The sequence below is a fragment of the Stegostoma tigrinum genome, chromosome 21 (genome assembly GCF_030684315.1).
Source record: "Stegostoma tigrinum isolate sSteTig4 chromosome 21, sSteTig4.hap1, whole genome shotgun sequence".
Taxonomy (NCBI): Eukaryota; Metazoa; Chordata; class Chondrichthyes; order Orectolobiformes; family Stegostomatidae; genus Stegostoma; species Stegostoma tigrinum.
The window spans coordinates 32,531,016-32,547,780 of NC_081374.1; the positions used below are offsets into that span (position 1 = coordinate 32,531,016).

The window sequence follows — 16,765 nt, forward strand, 5'->3', positions numbered from 1 at the left end:
CACCCCTCTGAAGAGCATCCTGCCCAGACCCATTCCCCTACCCCTGCATTTCCCCTGTCAAACCCACCTAACCTAAACATCCCTGGGGACTACATGCAATTTAGTATGGCCAATCTACCTACGCTGCACACCTTTGAACTGTGGGAGGAAACCAAAGCGCTCAGAGGAAACCCACGTAGACACGGGGAGAACGTGCAACTCCACATAGACAGTCGCCTGAGGCTGGAATCGAACCCATGTCGCTGGTGCTGTGAGATAGCAGTGCTAACCACTGAACCACTGTGCTGCCCAATGTTGGCACCGTGCTGTCATGTTGTAGAAAATAGGAATGGTGCAGAAATATACAGTCTAATCTAATTATCTTTCTTCATAGCTTTATGGCTGTCCTCAGATGGGTAGCCATCAGCACTGCTAATGTTGACCTTAGTAAAAATGTGCTGTTGGGAACACAAGATAAGCATGATCCGATGTGATATTCTGCCTCTTTCTTAACTCTTCTCACTCCATGACACTGGGAACATTTAAGAGGTTCAAATCCCAAAATGTCAACTGGGCAATAAATAAATTAAATAAATCTGGCATTTAAAGGCTAATATGGGTAAAAATAGTGAAAGACTTACTGGATTATTATGAAATCCAATCTGATTCACTAATACCTATTTAGGGAAGGATGTCAGTGGGTTGTTAGCCTCACAGTGTTATGGTTGACTCTTCTATCCTCTGGAATGGCCTAACAGGTCACTCAGAATAAAATCAGGAGTAGCACCAAACATTGACCTGGATAGCACACTCTGCAAAGGCAACCCAGTCTCATCAACCTCACCAACACCTCTTCACCTACATTTGGGAGCTTGCACCAAAACTGGAAGAGGTGTCCTGCAGACTAGTCCACCAACAGCCTGATATAAGCACACCCTTCTGCTGAAAGCATAGCTAGCTCCCTAATAACATACATAAACACTTCAGTATAGGAGCAGCAGTAAAACCGATGAACCCTTTGGGCCTCCTCTATCTATTCAATAGGATCGTGGCTGATTTGAGTGTGGCTTCAACTCCATTCTCCTGCCTGCTCCCACTGGTAGGAAAGATCTATCAAAGGTGTTGATATAGTGCTACACATTGGGAGAGAGTAATCATGGAAGTTCTCTAAATTGACGCTAGGCCCTTTGGCGCTTCATGGATCAGTCTAAAAATGGGTAAGCTAACATTGATAATCACCTATTCTCCTCCTTCAGCTGATATTGATCTCCACATGGAAGAGCACGAAGATTATCAAGGACAGAGAATAGATGTCGAGTGGGCAATTTCCAAGTCCATTCCTGACGATTAGTTTGTTAGCAGCACTATGTGCGGAGGTGCTAAAAGCAACAACAGTTGCAAGAAAAGTTACAACATTTGACTTCATTCTTGCCAATTCCCCTATCACAAATGGATCTGACCATGTAAGAAGTCTGCAAGGAGATTAAGTCCTCTTTTTACTTGGAGGACACCTTCATTGTAGGGGGTGACATAAGCACCACAAATGATTCAGAACAGGCCTCAGAGCTCAACACTGGGAATTCATGAAGTGTTGCAGACCGTCATCAGGAAATTTTTGTTGAACCACCATCTGTAATTTCCCAACTTGGCATATCACTCGTTCAATCATTACTGAGTCAAGGAATTTAGAACAGGTTAGCCAGCACCTGTGGAGCCAGAAATGGAGTTGATGTTTTGAATTGCATCTGACTGTTCTTCAGAGCCCTTCTTAGAATAGAAACCAAAGGATCAATCTTGATTCAGTAAAGTTTGTAAGAGAGCATGCATGTAACAGCACCATGCACACTCAAGGCTGAGATACCAACTGTCTGATGCTACACACAGGCATGCTTGCATGCTGACATGCTAAAGACAGTGTTAGGCAATCCCATAATTAGCAGATCAGACCATAGGTCTGCAGCCTTGTTACAACCAGTCAGAAGGATGGTAGACAATTTAACAAGTAATGCAAAAAGGAGACTTCAGAAATGTCTGAAATCTCAATAATGGTGCATCCACCAGTGCAAAAGACAACGCTGAAGCACATGCAACCAGATGATCCCACTAGATATCTTTCTGAAATCCCTGCATCGCACAAACTAGTCTTCAGTGAATTTGATTCACCCCACATGATAACAAGAAATGGCTGAACACACAGGATACTACAAAAGCCACCAACTTTGAGAACTATAATAATGCTGCAGCCTCATTTTCCACAATTGGACATGCTTCTACTCAAACTATAATCGTGCAGCTACAATACTAGTATCTATTTAAAAAAATGGAAAATTGCCCAACTCTGTCCTGTCCACAAAGAACACAACAAATCCAATCCCACCAGTAATTGCTCCATCAGTCTACTCCCCATCACCAAAATTGATAGAAGGCGTCACTGAAAGTGCTATGAGGTGGCACCTAGCATGAGACTGCCCTCTGATGATCAGATACATTCCGCTGAGACCAGTCAGCTTCAAGCCTCATTATACCATTTGTCTAAATGTCATGAACAAAGGCAAATTTGTCATACATGAGGGGAGACTGACTGCACTTGACATCAAGAGAACATTTAACCCAATGTGGCCTCTCAGTAACAGTGTTAGACGAGGTACACTTGGTTTGATTCATGGCCCTGAGTCAGAAAGTAGGATTCAACTCTTGCTACAGTCTGCACATATAAATTACTAATACTTAAATACTGAAGGAAAATTTCAGACAATACTTTGAACGGCAAGCCCATTTGTCTTCTCAAGTGGACAACAGGTTTCATGGACCTATTTACAAGAAAATGGAGATTATCTATCTTCAAACAATTGCACAAAAACAGGAGGCCTTTTCATTATCACGTTGCTGTTTGTAGGAGTTTGCAATGATTCTCATTTTATAATGATTACTACATTCCAATTGTATCTCCTTGTCTCTCTAAAATGCTTTAGGATTTTCTGTGGTTTGATTTGAGGTATTACTGTCATGTATCCTAAGTACAATGAAACGTTTCGTCCTACGTGCTTTACAGGCAGATCAGACTATACCAGTGCATCAGGGTAATAGAACAGAGTGCATACTCACAGAGGATATGGTGTTACAGCTGCCGTGAAATTACAGAGAGAGATCAACATTAACATTAAAGAGATCCATTCAAGTCTGATGACAGCGGGGAAGAAGCTGTTCTTGAATCTGTTTGTACATGTACACAAACTTTTATATCTTCTGCCTGAATGGAAGAGGTTGGAAAAGAGTGTAAATGGAGGGAACTTTGATTATATTGATTGCTTTCCCAATACATAAGGAAGTATAGATTCAGTCAATGGATGGAAAGATGGTGTGCGTGATGGACAGGGCTGTGTTCACAGCTCTTTGTAGATTTTTTTGGCTTGGAAAGCACAGTTGCCATACCACACTGTGATGCAGCCAGACAGGATGCTTTCTATGTGCATCTATAAAAAAATTGTAAGATCCTTTATGGACATGCTGAATTTCCTTAGCCTCCTGTGGATGTGGAGGTGTTGTTGTGTTTTCTTGACTGCAGAATCAGCATGGGTGGTCCAGGACAGATCGTCACTCCCTGGAACTTGACTCTTCCAACCATCTCCACCTCAGCTCCATTGATGCAGACAGGGGCACGCTCTCCCCTCGCACGCTCTCCCCTCTGCTTCCTGATGTTATTGATCAGCTCATTTATTTTGCTGACATTGTTGGAGAGATTGGTATCTTTACACCATATCGTTAGGCACTCTATCTCCTTCCTGAGCTCTGCCTCATCATTGTTTGAGATCTGACCTACAATGGTGGCATCCTCATCAAACTTGTAAATGGAGTTGGTGTGGAATTTGGCTACACAGTTTCCTGGAATTCCCTCCCTAACAGCATTGTGGGTCAACCCACAGCAGGACGACTGCAGCGGTTCAAGAAGGCAGCTCACCCCACCATCTCAAGGGCATCTAGGGATGGGCAAGAAATGCTGGCCAGCCAGTGACGCCTACATCCACAATGAATTGAAAAAAAAATTGTGAGTGTATAAGGAGTATAACAGGTGGTTGAGTAACAGCCTTGCAGGGCACTGGTGTTTAGAATTTTCATGGAGGAGATTTTGTCATTTATCTTTACTGACAGTGGTCTGTTGTTCAGGAAGTAGAGAATCTAGTTACAGAGGGAGGAACAGAGACCTAGGTTCCAGAGTTTGGAAATGAATTTGTTTGGAGTTATGGTGTTGAAGGTGGACCTGTAGTCAATGAGTAGGACCCTGATGTAGGTATCCTTGTTGTTCAGATGTTCAAGAGGTGAGTGTATGGCCAGGGAAATGGCATCTGTCATGGACCTATTGCGGACTAAGCAAATTGTGGAGGTTCAAGGCAGTCTGAGAGGTTGAAAGTGATGTAAGCCATGATCAACCTCTCAAATCATTTCATGATGATGGATGTCAGAGCCATCAGGCTGTTGTCATTGGTGATGCCAAACATTACATAAATTCTACTATTTAATTATCCAGGCTACATTTCAAATCAATGGAAATAATGGGGAATGTCCCTAGTTGTTAGAGCCATATCTAGCAATAAGGAAAATGGCAATCATCATTAGCGACCATCCATCTTAGCCTGAGCCATCATTGAGGAGGCCAAACCATCTGGAACTGTTCATCAATGAGATTTGTTTTATTGTAAGTTCAGATGTTGCGTAATGGTTGCACAGTATTCAAATCCATTCACAGCTCCTCAAATAAAGAAGCAAATCATGCTTGCAAATAACAAAAGGCCTGGACAACACTCAGGCTGCCACTGAAATGCAGAAAGTGGCATCTGTGCCACACAAATGCAAGGCAATGATCATCCTCAACATAAAAAATCAAACCGCTTTAACATTTAATTGTATTGCCATTGACAACCACTGTGTCATCCACATCCTGGATATAACCCCTCAGGATTTACTCAAGGGCGGTTAGAATGGACAATAAACGCTGGCCTTCAGAGAAATACCCACATCTCTGAGTGAAAACATATAAATTAAAATTAAAATTCATGCTTTTCTATTTTCCTGCCACAGCCGTCTTCATTTGAACAGCAGCCAGGGACTGAATCACTGTGTAGACAAAATACAATGAAGCTGAGAAAAGTGACAGGCCACTTTGTGAATTTCTTCATTGCATTTCCTCTGAGCTTCTCACCAATTGGTGCCAAATTACAGCATTACGTGAGAAAGTCAGATATCGCTGGTTTGATCAGTGGTTAGAATGTGCATTGGTACTTTGAGAATCTCTGAAATTCACACGGGCACTCCATGTAATCCCTCAAGTTTCACATTGTTTCCAAATAACATGACAACGGTTGATAAACATTGAGGCTCAAGTAACATGTGAGATTGTTAAGAGTGGAATGCATTGTAACAGTATTAGAGTTGTATTTATTTTTAAGGCTGACATTCATCAAAACCTTTAAAGCAAGAAGGATGAATTTCATCTCAAGTGAGCCACAATTTGCAGGCCTGTGACATGTTCTGGCTGCACATTCCTATTGCTCTGTTAGAGGACACATTCACTGTCTACTCCAATATCAGAGTGAACTTGTTTTGGCTAAATATCAAGCGATGTCTAATTAGCTTCAGGGTTTCACTGGAATATTAAAAAAAAACAAATAGTGTGAATTTCCTTCTACAAGATGTCATAGTGTGGCGCGTTCGTGTTGACATATTTAACTTGCGTGTGCCACGTGAAAGCCTGATTGGGTTCACATCACTTGGGAGCTTCTGAAATTTTATACTCTTACTGTCTTTTTAATTTTCTGAGAAAGCGAACTCTCCTGCCACAAACACACGTCATTAAAAACATAAGCATGCAGAGCTCTCTGCAAGCAACCAGGGAACTCACAGACCTGCTGAGTAGCTCCAATACTTTCTGTTTTTGTTATAGTTTCCAGCATCCGCAGCTCTTTGTATTGAGGGAACTCACAATCCGCAACATAATTCAACTATTTCCAGCTGACTTTTTACAGATCACAAGCAGTGCAATAAGAAAACAGCATTTTTTTTAAAAAAAGAGATAAGTCCTTTTGTCCAAAACATTTAACCTACGTGTTGAAGTAAATCTGAAGAGAGATGGGGGTCACCCCTTTGGGTTTCCCTCGTGCTTTGTCTGAGAGATCGTAGGTTATGTTTCCCCACAGTTTGGGGCCATTCCTTTGAAGGAGCTGGCTCTTGGTGAGGGAGATAGCGGAGGCGGTGCGAGTTCTGAGGGAGGAGGTGGCACCGAGCTGCTACGGGAAGGTAAACGCTTTGCAGCGCGCAGTCACCGGCTGCCGTTTGTCTTATTGAAGAAACGTGTTGTATATGTGAGGGAGGAGAGAGTTAATTTCAAGAGAGGGAGAGCGGGGGGGGGGGGGGGGGGGAGAGAGAGAGAGAGAGAGGAACGCCGTGCTGCAATTGTTGCTGTACTGCAGTGAAGTGTGCCTTGTTTCTCTCCACTGCTGCAGGAGGGGCTCGAATCAAGACATTTCTGGCGACGATATTTTGGAAGCGAGAGAAAGGTAAATACTTGAGAGCCAAAAGAAAGGAATTGTGCCGCGCTTTAAAATCAGTGCGTGTTTGTTTGCAGTCACACAATAGAAGCTTACAGCCGACGGGCTTGTGTAAACAGCGCCCTCGCAACAGTGGAGCCGAAGATTCAATATCCACTGTCGATTGATCTAGCCGCAGATGTGTTGTGTCTCCATGGGAAACTTTCAAGCTGCTTTCCCTAATAAACTGTATCACCAAGAAAGGAAATAATGAAATATTGCGTATCAATCCCAGCAGTGAACAGGTTTCCATACTCTCTAACATAGGCTTTTATTTTAAAATTACATTAATGGCCAGGTCTGGTAGGTGATCTTTGGATAACATTGGGATGTCAACATTTACAGCAGGGCATTTGTTAGTACTCCTCTGAAATGCATTAAAATATATTCACTCAAAAACAAACAAATTTAAACGTAATTTACTGTGAAGATCAGGCTCAGAAGCTGGGATTCCAGTTACAGAGAATAGCAATGTACATTTTTGGATACCAACTTTTTAAAAAAATCTGCTCATTCATATGTTGTGGGCTGTTTTCCTTTGCACTGTCAGCATTGTCTTCTCTGAGTTATATTGATACCATCTCCACTGAAAGTGGGCAGAATGATGATTTTGGCCTTGTGTGCCTGTTCTCGAAACTAACATTTTTCAACAAAACCTGGCACACTGTGAGGAATGGCCCAAAGGTCCTTGATTTCTAAAAGAAAAACTAACAGTTACATTTGGAAGAATGGACTTTTAGGGTATTTTGTATTGTTTCATCTGCTATAGTGTAATTTGTCATAGCTCCTCAAATCTGAGTAGAGTTTTTAGAGCAGGCTGTTGGATGTTGATTGGCCTGAAGCTTGCTTAGTGAGACGGATGGTGTTAATTGGAAGACTTTTTTCACCATTGTGTTTGAAGAGCATCGATCAGCCAGGGAAAGGCCTTGAAGAAGTGTTTAATGATAATATTGAGTGAACAGTGTGGCAGAGATATGCACTGTGCCAAGTGTCCCCTTTCAGTGATGGATGGTTGCACTATCATTCTGAAATTTGTGAATTTTAACAGCACTCTGAAATTCTCACACTGGCACTGAAGAGGTTTATTTATTTGTTTGTGTAATAATCAATAACTTGCCAGGTACTGTAACTAAAGACAAAAGCACAAAATATTAGGCTTCACCTTTAAGTATCTTGGGATTGAAATATCAACTGAAACTGAAGAAGCCCAAGGGTGAGATAACAAGGTATAGAGCTGGCTGAACACAGCAGGCCAAGCAGCATCGAAGGAGCAGGAAGGCTGATGTTTTTGGGCCTTGATCCTTCTCCAGCATCTGCAATTCCTCCTATCTCTCAAGCTTAAGGGTGAAATTGCTTTCAGAGTCACTGAGTAAAATAACTTAAAATAATTGTCTTGAGTGGGCTGTGGTTGTAATTTATAATCCTTTAAACATTGTTTCATTGCATTAAGAGGCATGAGTGTAGAATCTAATTACTAAGTAAAATTTGTGTCATGAAGGACGCTACATTCTGAGCGAATGATGTCAGTGTGCAATAGAACAATAGCTAAAGTAGGTGGAAATGCTTCCTGTTTCTGAATTCAGCATCAGAAACAGCACATTATATGGTTTCAATGATGATTGAATTGAACAAACTGAGAAGGTTGCAGGTTCAAAGCCTGATTGCACTGATTAGTGAATTCAACTACGGTGCCCTAAGGCATCTCACTGGCTCCGGTATCCCTGATTAAAAGGAACCTTTTCTGTTAGTTGTGCACTTGTACATTTACTGGAGGTGGTGGGAGTTTGGTTCAACTTGATTATATTGAACCCCAGCATTCAGAAGTTCATTGTCTGGCTGTGCCTCCAATCCTTGTGCTGGATAGACTTTGAGGACTCAGTAGGTGAATTTCTTGCCTCCAAATTCCCAGTGTCTGGTCTGCTGTTGTATCCACAGTCGAACCAACCTCTGAAAGAAAAAAGATCTCATTTATGTCCAGCTCACCCAAAGGGTGACCCCTAACTTTGAAACAGTGCCCCCAATTTCTGCATTCACCCAGAAGGGGGAAGCATCCTTTCCACATTCCCCTTGTCAAAACCATCCAGGCTCTAACAAACATCAATCAAGTCACCCTCACTCTTTGAAACGTCAATGAAAACACCTCCAGACTATACAACCTCTCCTCATAAAACAACCCACACGTTCTATTAAATCTATTCTGAACCATCTTCAACACATCTATATCCTTCCTTCGATAAGGATACCAAAGTGTCATGATAGTCATGACTTAGTCTCACCGATGCCTTATATAACTGAAGCATAACATCTTCACTCTTGTTCAATTGTTCTCATTAAAAACTAGCAGCCCATTGACTTCCTTGATGATGGGCTGTGCCTGCATTCTAACTTTTCATGACTCATGCACTGACTGGAACACCTGAATCTCTCTGCATCTTGGAAAGCAGCAGCTGTTCTCTATTTAACTAATACTCTGCTTTTTCATTCTCGCCGTCAAATTGAACAATTTCACATTTTCCTACATTCTACTTCACATATCAGGTTTTTGCCTATTCGCTCAACCCAATTACCAGTTTGCTTTTATTTACAAAGACCAGAGCATCATGAAATAAGGAAAACCAAGGTACTGAAGAAACCCAGCAGATCTGGCAGCCATCTGTGGAGACAGAAACAACGTTAACGTTTCAAGTCAGATATAACTTTTTTTTTTCCTATCTGTCTTTCTCACCTAAATTCCATGCCTTCTAATTTCTCAACTATGTCGTTGATGTAAATTGTAACAAGTCTAGCTCCCAGCATCGACCTTTGTGGGGATTCCTCTCATCATATCCTGCCAATCAGACTAGGATTCATTTGTGCTCAGTTAAGTTTGTTAACAATCTCAATGTCCAGGTTGTTAGGAGGGAATAATGGAAATGCCATTGAACATCAAGAATAGAAGATTCTTTCTTGTTGGAGTTGGTCATTGCCCAGTACTTGTACGGTGTAAATCTTAACCACTTATCAAGCTAAGCCTAAATTTTGTATCAGAGATAATGGGAACTGCAGATGCTGGAGAATCCAAGATAATAAAATGTGAGGCTGGATGAACACAGCAGGCCAAGCAGCATCTCAGGAGCACAAGAGCTGACGTTTCGGGCCTAGACCCTTCTTCATCTCTGATGAAGGGTCTAGGCCCGAAAAGTCAGCTCTTGTGCTCCTGAGATGCTGCTTGGCCTGCTGTGTTCATCCAGCCTCACGCTTTATTATCTTTAAGCCTGAACTTTGTCCAAGTTTTGCTGCATTCACATTGATAGGTTAAAAAGTTGGTTATTTTTTCCGCAAAGAATGGAAAAAGAAATTAACATCAGCATGGATTACTCCTGTTCAATTACTTGAAGTGACACATGAAAGGAAGTAGGAAGCAATTTGGTTTTAGAATTACTTAGGTATGGAAATGTGTTCGACTTGGGGAGATGCAGAAACAACTAATGATCAAATGAATTTAATAGGAAAAGTGAGACACCCTAAATCTGTGACCCTATAATTTAGAGCAACCCTATACTGTTAAGATGCACTAATGATTAACTTAAATCCTTCAAAATGATTTAAGTGATTTGAAAGATGCTGTTAAAGAAGGCTAAGCAGGTTGCTGAAGTGTGTCTTGTCGGTGATCTTCTGTGCTGTTACAATGTGCCAATGGTGAATGTCATGCCAATCCTGCTTTGTTCTGGATAGTTTGTGACCAGAGAAATTATGCATTGTGCTGTTATTTCTGCCAACGCTCACATGTATTTTCAGCTGTTATGGGGATAGATTCAAGAAATTGGGCTGTTTTTCCTTGGAGTGAAGCACATCAAGAGAAGACTGTATAGAGGTTTTTGAAAATCATGAGCAGGCTAGATAAAGTAGATAGGGAAAAACTGTTAGTGTTTTTCAAAGGAACAAGAATGAGAAGGCATAGATTTAAAATGATCTGCAAAAGAAGCAATCGTGAACTGAGGAAAAAGTTTTGAGTCAGAGAGTTGTTAAGATATGGGATGTATTTGCCAAGAAGTGTGTTGGAGACAGGTTCTGTTGAGGCATTTGAGAGGATATTAGATGATTTATTTGGATAAAAATGATCCGTAAGGGTATGGGGATAAAAAAGATTAGTGTGAGGTAATGATGCTCATTTAACAAACCGATGCAGGCATGAGGGACTGAATGGCCTCCATTTGTGCCATAACACTTTTGTGATTTGTAATGTGTGCCAGTTTCCACCTTCCATTCTAATGCTTCAGCACAGAATCCCATTTTAGCTTTAATCTTACAAGAATTCCTTTCTGTTTCTGCAGTTCAACTTTCGCTTTTCCTATTTGTGTATAGCTGAGGTTGTTTCTTTTCTCCCTTGAATTCTAACTGTTTATTTATTTTCCACAACTTCACATTTCATTTTAATTTTTCTTCTATGATCTGGCCCTCCACCTTTTCAGGATTAGTTTCTTTTTGCTCCTGCTTTTGCTGTTCTCGTCAGACCATGGAGAAGGACCCCAGGCTATGGTTGAGTATCCCGTGGAGTTCAGACATAAATGTACATTGATCTGATGAATTTGTACATGTCACACACTGCAAGGTGGGTTCATTACTGTGTTACACATGGGCATTGACTACTATAAAACATCAGCAGAATTCATTTTGATTCACCCTTGAAAGGTAGATTTGATCCAAGTGGATTGATTTTCACTTTTCTTCAGATGTTTGGAGATTTTTGTCTGGCCTCTGAGGAACTTTGTTAATTCTGGAGTCTTTCTTGCCTTTAAGGGGCATATAATTGGATCATAAATTTGTACCCATCCCTTCTGAGCAAGCTCTCCTGAAACCACCATCTAGTGAATTATCTGGTTGCTGCCACCTTTATCTTTAATGGTATTGACAAGTAATCTCTGACCACTAGAAATCATTTTATGGCTGACCAACTGTATGCCAGATGAGAACTGACGATGAAAATAATTTGGGCCTGAAAACACTGCACTTTGTACTCAGCTTCCATCCACCAAACCTCAGCTAACTGGGTATTAAACCCGACCTCAGAGCCATTTGGTAGCTCGTCTGTGGGTAGTAACGCTCTGCCACCACTGTTCTTTTGCTCACTTCACTTGTTCTAAGAACCTGTTTAGTATACAGCATGGAGGATCAACCACTCTTGAGATTTTACCAGAATGAGAATTCTGTCTACCACAAAATGTAGTTTATTGCACAATAGCATTCAACTACAAGTTATATTGGCTAGTTAGACATAGCTTTAAGACGGGGAAGACTGTGGATATAGGTCTGCACTCCACGGGAGCCTAAGATGTTTTGCCTCATGCTGGCCCAAGCCTTCACGATACCATCAGATTTGCTAGAGTTTAATGCAATCTCCAGCATTAACCCTTTCAAAGCCATTACAATATACAACAAGATCAGGGGTTTGAAATGCCTTAAATGAATCGCATTTGTGAAAAGGATGTCCTGGAGTCGTCATGGACAGAACATTATAAAAGAAAAATTGGCCAAAGGCATGACAAAATAAATATGCTTGATGTATTTGGCGGCAAGTGTAGAGCTGCACTGTCCAAACTTTTTTGAAGGAATGATTTGTTTTTGACACAGTGCCGGATAATACTCTTTCCAGATGAAATATTAGAATGTCTTCTGCTGTATTGAAAAGGCAGCTGACAAATTCTTGGCAACTTTAAATGTTACTGAATTCCTTTATCATTCAGTGTCAATTTCTAAGTGACTAAGGTCTGTTATCCATTCATGTATATTCATTGTACCTTGTAATAAGCTTTTAAGTTCTTTAAATAGGAGATATTAGCCTTGGAATCATGCCATTCAGTAATGGTGGGTGAACATTTAGTGCAAAAAGGAATTGCAGATGAATGTTTCCTTAATGGAGGAAACCGTAGGGTAATGCTTCCCGTAAAATTCTGACAATGTGAATGGGGATAAGCAATTCTTCTTCAGGGCAGTTCCATTAAACATATCCATTTCTATTCACAATTATTGGGACTGTTGTGAAAAAGTTTTATACTTTAGAAGTGTATCTCCTTTTTTTAACTGAACACTTCTTTCTTTAAAAAAAATTTCATTGTTGACTTAGATTTTGAAGGTAAGCTTGAAGGATAAATGCAGATTTTACAGTCAGTAGCATCTTCCACCAAGTATTTAGTCCTCCAGGTGCAGTTGATGTTTGTCTAGGTATACATCTCGGGGAACAAACCAAACTGCGTCATGGAGCTACTCAGGATGAACCTTGACAAAAACCATTGCATCTCTTTCCAGACTTCTTTTGTAAAGACATATTCCAGCAGTAACTTTGTGAAAGTCTGTATCCCCTCCATGGCCACTTTGAGGGTAGCATGTGTTGGGACACGGATTGAACATATGCAAAAGATCTGACGGGCAATATCCTTCTCACCACCAGCCAAGTGATGCCTTGGTGCTTTCTGGAAAGTTCTGACTATGAGGCATACTGCCAAATGACATTGACAGTCTGCACTAGGAAACACCCAGCAGGATCCACCTTCTCCTTTTCCCACAAAGTCTCAATGACACTACATGTTGACCACTTCCTGATGGACTTGTGGTCAAACATGTTTTGTCTTTGCAAACATTTCCACGATGCACAGGTAATATGGAACGGTCCAATTACTTAGCCTTTGGCAGACCCATCCTTTGTAACACCAAGGTAGATGCTCAGTATGTCGTGACACTTAGTGTTTGCAAACTGAGCCCATCTTGATACTACCACATACAAAGGTGGCCATCAGGATGACGGCAATGGTGGTATGTCTTCCCCTCTCTTCCCCCAACATCCAGAGCCTTGTACATGGGTCCTTGTGGATACTGTTTATCTTTGACCTCCAGATGAAGTGGAAGATGGCTCAGGTGACTGCAATGGTACAGGTTCAGAGAATAGGCGACATACATCACTGAGCGTACATAACACGCGATGACCAGGTTTTTAACTGCAATGGAGAGGGAGCAATGTTTCCAAGTGGCCAGTTTCTGCCTCACCTTGGTGATACGCTCCTCCCAAGTTTTAGACCATGCTCTGGCCTCTGCAAACCATATGCACAGCACCTTCAGGTAATCAGACTTGATGGTGAAAGTGATAAAGGATAAATCAGCCCTGTTCTCAAAGAACATGACCTTATTCTTGCCTCAGTTTACCTTGGCTCCCAAGGCTGGTACAGACTGGTTGCAGATACTCATGAGTCTGCACACTGACAGTGGATCTGAGCAGAAAATGGCAATGTCATCCAAATACAGAGGGGTATTAACTTGCAGGCCTCCATTGCTTGTAATAGTTGCCCTTCTCAGGCTCACATCCTTTCTGATGGACTTGGCAAAGTATCTGTACAACACACAAACAAGGCCAGAGAGAAAGCAAGCCTGTCTGACTCCAGTGCTGATTGGGAAACTTTCTGATTTCCACCCGTTGTGTGAGTCTGCATGACCAACGTTGGTGTAGAACAGTCAATTCCAACGGCAGATTCCCTCCCCGAAGCCCATTTTTGAAGAACATGTCCCAAATGTATACGTGTGATATCCTGTCAGAGGCCTTCTCCTGGTCCAGGCTGATGACGCAGGTGACCACCCCACTGTCCTGCATGCAGGCACTCTCGGAGACCGTGCTGCCCGGTACAGCACAGGTTTTAGCCAGGGTGAATCACTGAGCCTAGAGCAAGCCTGCCCTGATTGGCGATGACCTTAGATGGGAGTTTGTAATCTGCATTCAGCAGTGAAATTAGTTGCCAATTTCTGATTTCCTCCCTCTGCCACTTCCACTTGTAGATGAGGGTGATAACTTTCTTCATGGATTCGCGCATTCTTCTTGCCTGATGCATACTGCTGTACACCTTCAGCAGGTCCTGGCCAGTCAAGTCCCAGCAAGAGGTGTATACAACTCAGCTGGTGAGCTGTTGCCTCCGGGAGTTTTATTCTTTTTCAAAGGACTTGTTCCTTGGACAGCTCACCCAGAGATTAGAGATGGTCTGGCGTGCTGTGTCTAAGACTTACATGATTGAGAACAGGAGTGACTGGGAGGTCATGCTGTTTGTGGGCTTCATGTCATACACTCTGGCACAAAAGAATTTGCTGATCCTCAAGATGTCCAACTGAGATGACATTACTGAGCCATCATCTTCCTTCAGGCTGCTGAGCACAGGGCTCTCCCTGTGCACCTTTTGGAAGAAGAAACGTGAGCTTGTCTCATCTTGCTCCATGGAGCAGGCCCTGGACTGGAAGATTATCCTGGAGGCCTCTGAGGCAAAGAGCAAAGCAGACTGACTCTTCACCTCCTGGAGAGCCTCCTTGAAATTGGCCCCCATCGTCAACAGGTGGAGTAGGTTCTGCATGCTTTTTAATGGAGTTTTGACAACTCTCTCTTCTCTCTCTCTCTCTCTCTCTCTCTCTCTGTTCTCTGAGCATCTTCTGAGGAAGAGGAACATATTTACATCAGAGCTTAGAACAAAGTTCAGTAATTTGTGCCTTGAAAAAGCAATTCATGCATTAAAGGTTCCAGATAAAGGTGAAGATTTTTAAGTAGGTGCTATGAATGAAAGACGGTCTACATTCTTATTTGAAACTTTAGCTTAAAACAATGGTTATTTAGCTAAGATAACAAAGTGTGGGGCTGGATGAACACAGCAAGCCAAGCAGCATCTCAGGAGCACAAGACTTGACGTTTCGGGCCTAGACCCTTCAGAGATGATGAAGGGTCTAGGCCCGAAATGTCAGCTCTTGTGCTCCTGAGATGCTGCTTGGCCTGCTGTGTTCATCCAGCCCCACACTTTGTTATCTTGATTCTCCAGCATCTGCAGTTCCCATTATCTCTGGTCATTTAGCCAATGTGTTTTTTGCTGTTTATCTGCTTTAGAATGCAAAACGTTTGAAAACACTTGAATTTTATATGCAGGCCAAAAGACATGTTGTGAGGGGAAAGGAGGAAAGGGCATGTGTGGGGTGGTGCAAATTGCTGAGGGTTGGAAGGAAGAGGTGCAGAAAAGATGAAGAGCCGAAGTCACATGCCAGAAGTCAAAGCCCACAGTTGTTGGCAGCTAGGTTCAAGAATAAAATCTACAGGCCCAGTAGGATGACTAGGCCCATGCGAAAATAATTGGCTAATGTAGAACTGTTCTCATGACAGCAAGGGTATTGGTTTGCCAGGATTGCAGGTAGAAGGATAAGTTTTATTTTATTTGTTGCTCAACACGTTTTCCTGTAGACCCATCAATATTTAAAGGAGAATACTATGATGGAAATAATCTTAGCATCTGATGCTGATTGTAATGTTCCCTATCCCTGTGGAATCTATGCTGTATGCATCTATGACAATAGAATAAAATCTTCAATACTGCTTTCTTAAATTGCATTGTATAATTTTAGTTTGAGATGATCTGACACTGACTCTGGATACATTTCTCAGCTCTCGCACTGGAGATCATTTGAAGGTTTGTAAATCAGCCCTTTTGATTGAATAGAAACAGAGAGATGCAGGGAAATTGAATGACATACCATTAGGATGTCAATTAGGATATATAAAAACATAATTACTCAACTTCATTTGGTGCTGCTGGCTGGATAATTGTTTAAAAAATGCAGCTAAGGTTTCTCTACTTTGTGAGTATTACAAAAGAAACACAGGAGAAACCTTGGATGTAACCCATACAATGAAATCATACTTTCCTAAGCAGCTCCAGGCTGGAGATTAAAGTGAATCTCTAGTTAATAATACCCAAATGTAAAGTACTCTATTGAAATGGCACTAGGTTGCAACTTTCAGACAGATGGTGAAAATCTACATGTAAAACTCGAATTGTATAAATTTACACAGCGCACATAAAATTGTGAATGGTGTGTCTGCAATTTTCTAAAATGCTTAGATAACCAATCTTGCTTTTACAATCAACATACATTTGTAACATAGGATATAAATGTCTACTTGCAGCAGTTTAGCCCAATTGGTAATAATAGAAGTTGACAGAAAAAACAATGATTGTTGTGCAGGTGGCTAGTATAAATGTAGTATAATTACTATTTAACCTAAAGTCATTTTTGTAACAGATCTTTTTTATTCATCCTACCACTTAGTGGACTTATTGCAGGTCATGATACAGCCATTTCATCTTGAGTGCAGATTACAGGTGACAGCTTTTCCTTGGATCAGGAATAATCTCTATAGATCTTAAATAATTATT

General features: G+C 41.5%; 1 protein-coding gene across 1 annotated transcript in view; it reads left to right on the forward strand.

Moving 5' to 3' along the window:
* Positions 1 to 6,437: 6,437 nt before the first annotated feature.
* The window catches only part of LOC125463028 (neuron navigator 1-like), a 618,648-nt gene continuing 608,320 nt past the window's right edge, over positions 6,438 to 16,765 (forward strand). The window contains exon 1 of the mRNA XM_059653430.1: positions 6,438 to 6,530. The gene's annotated coding sequence lies outside the window, so the exon portion shown is untranslated. The remainder of the gene's footprint in view (positions 6,531 to 16,765) is intronic.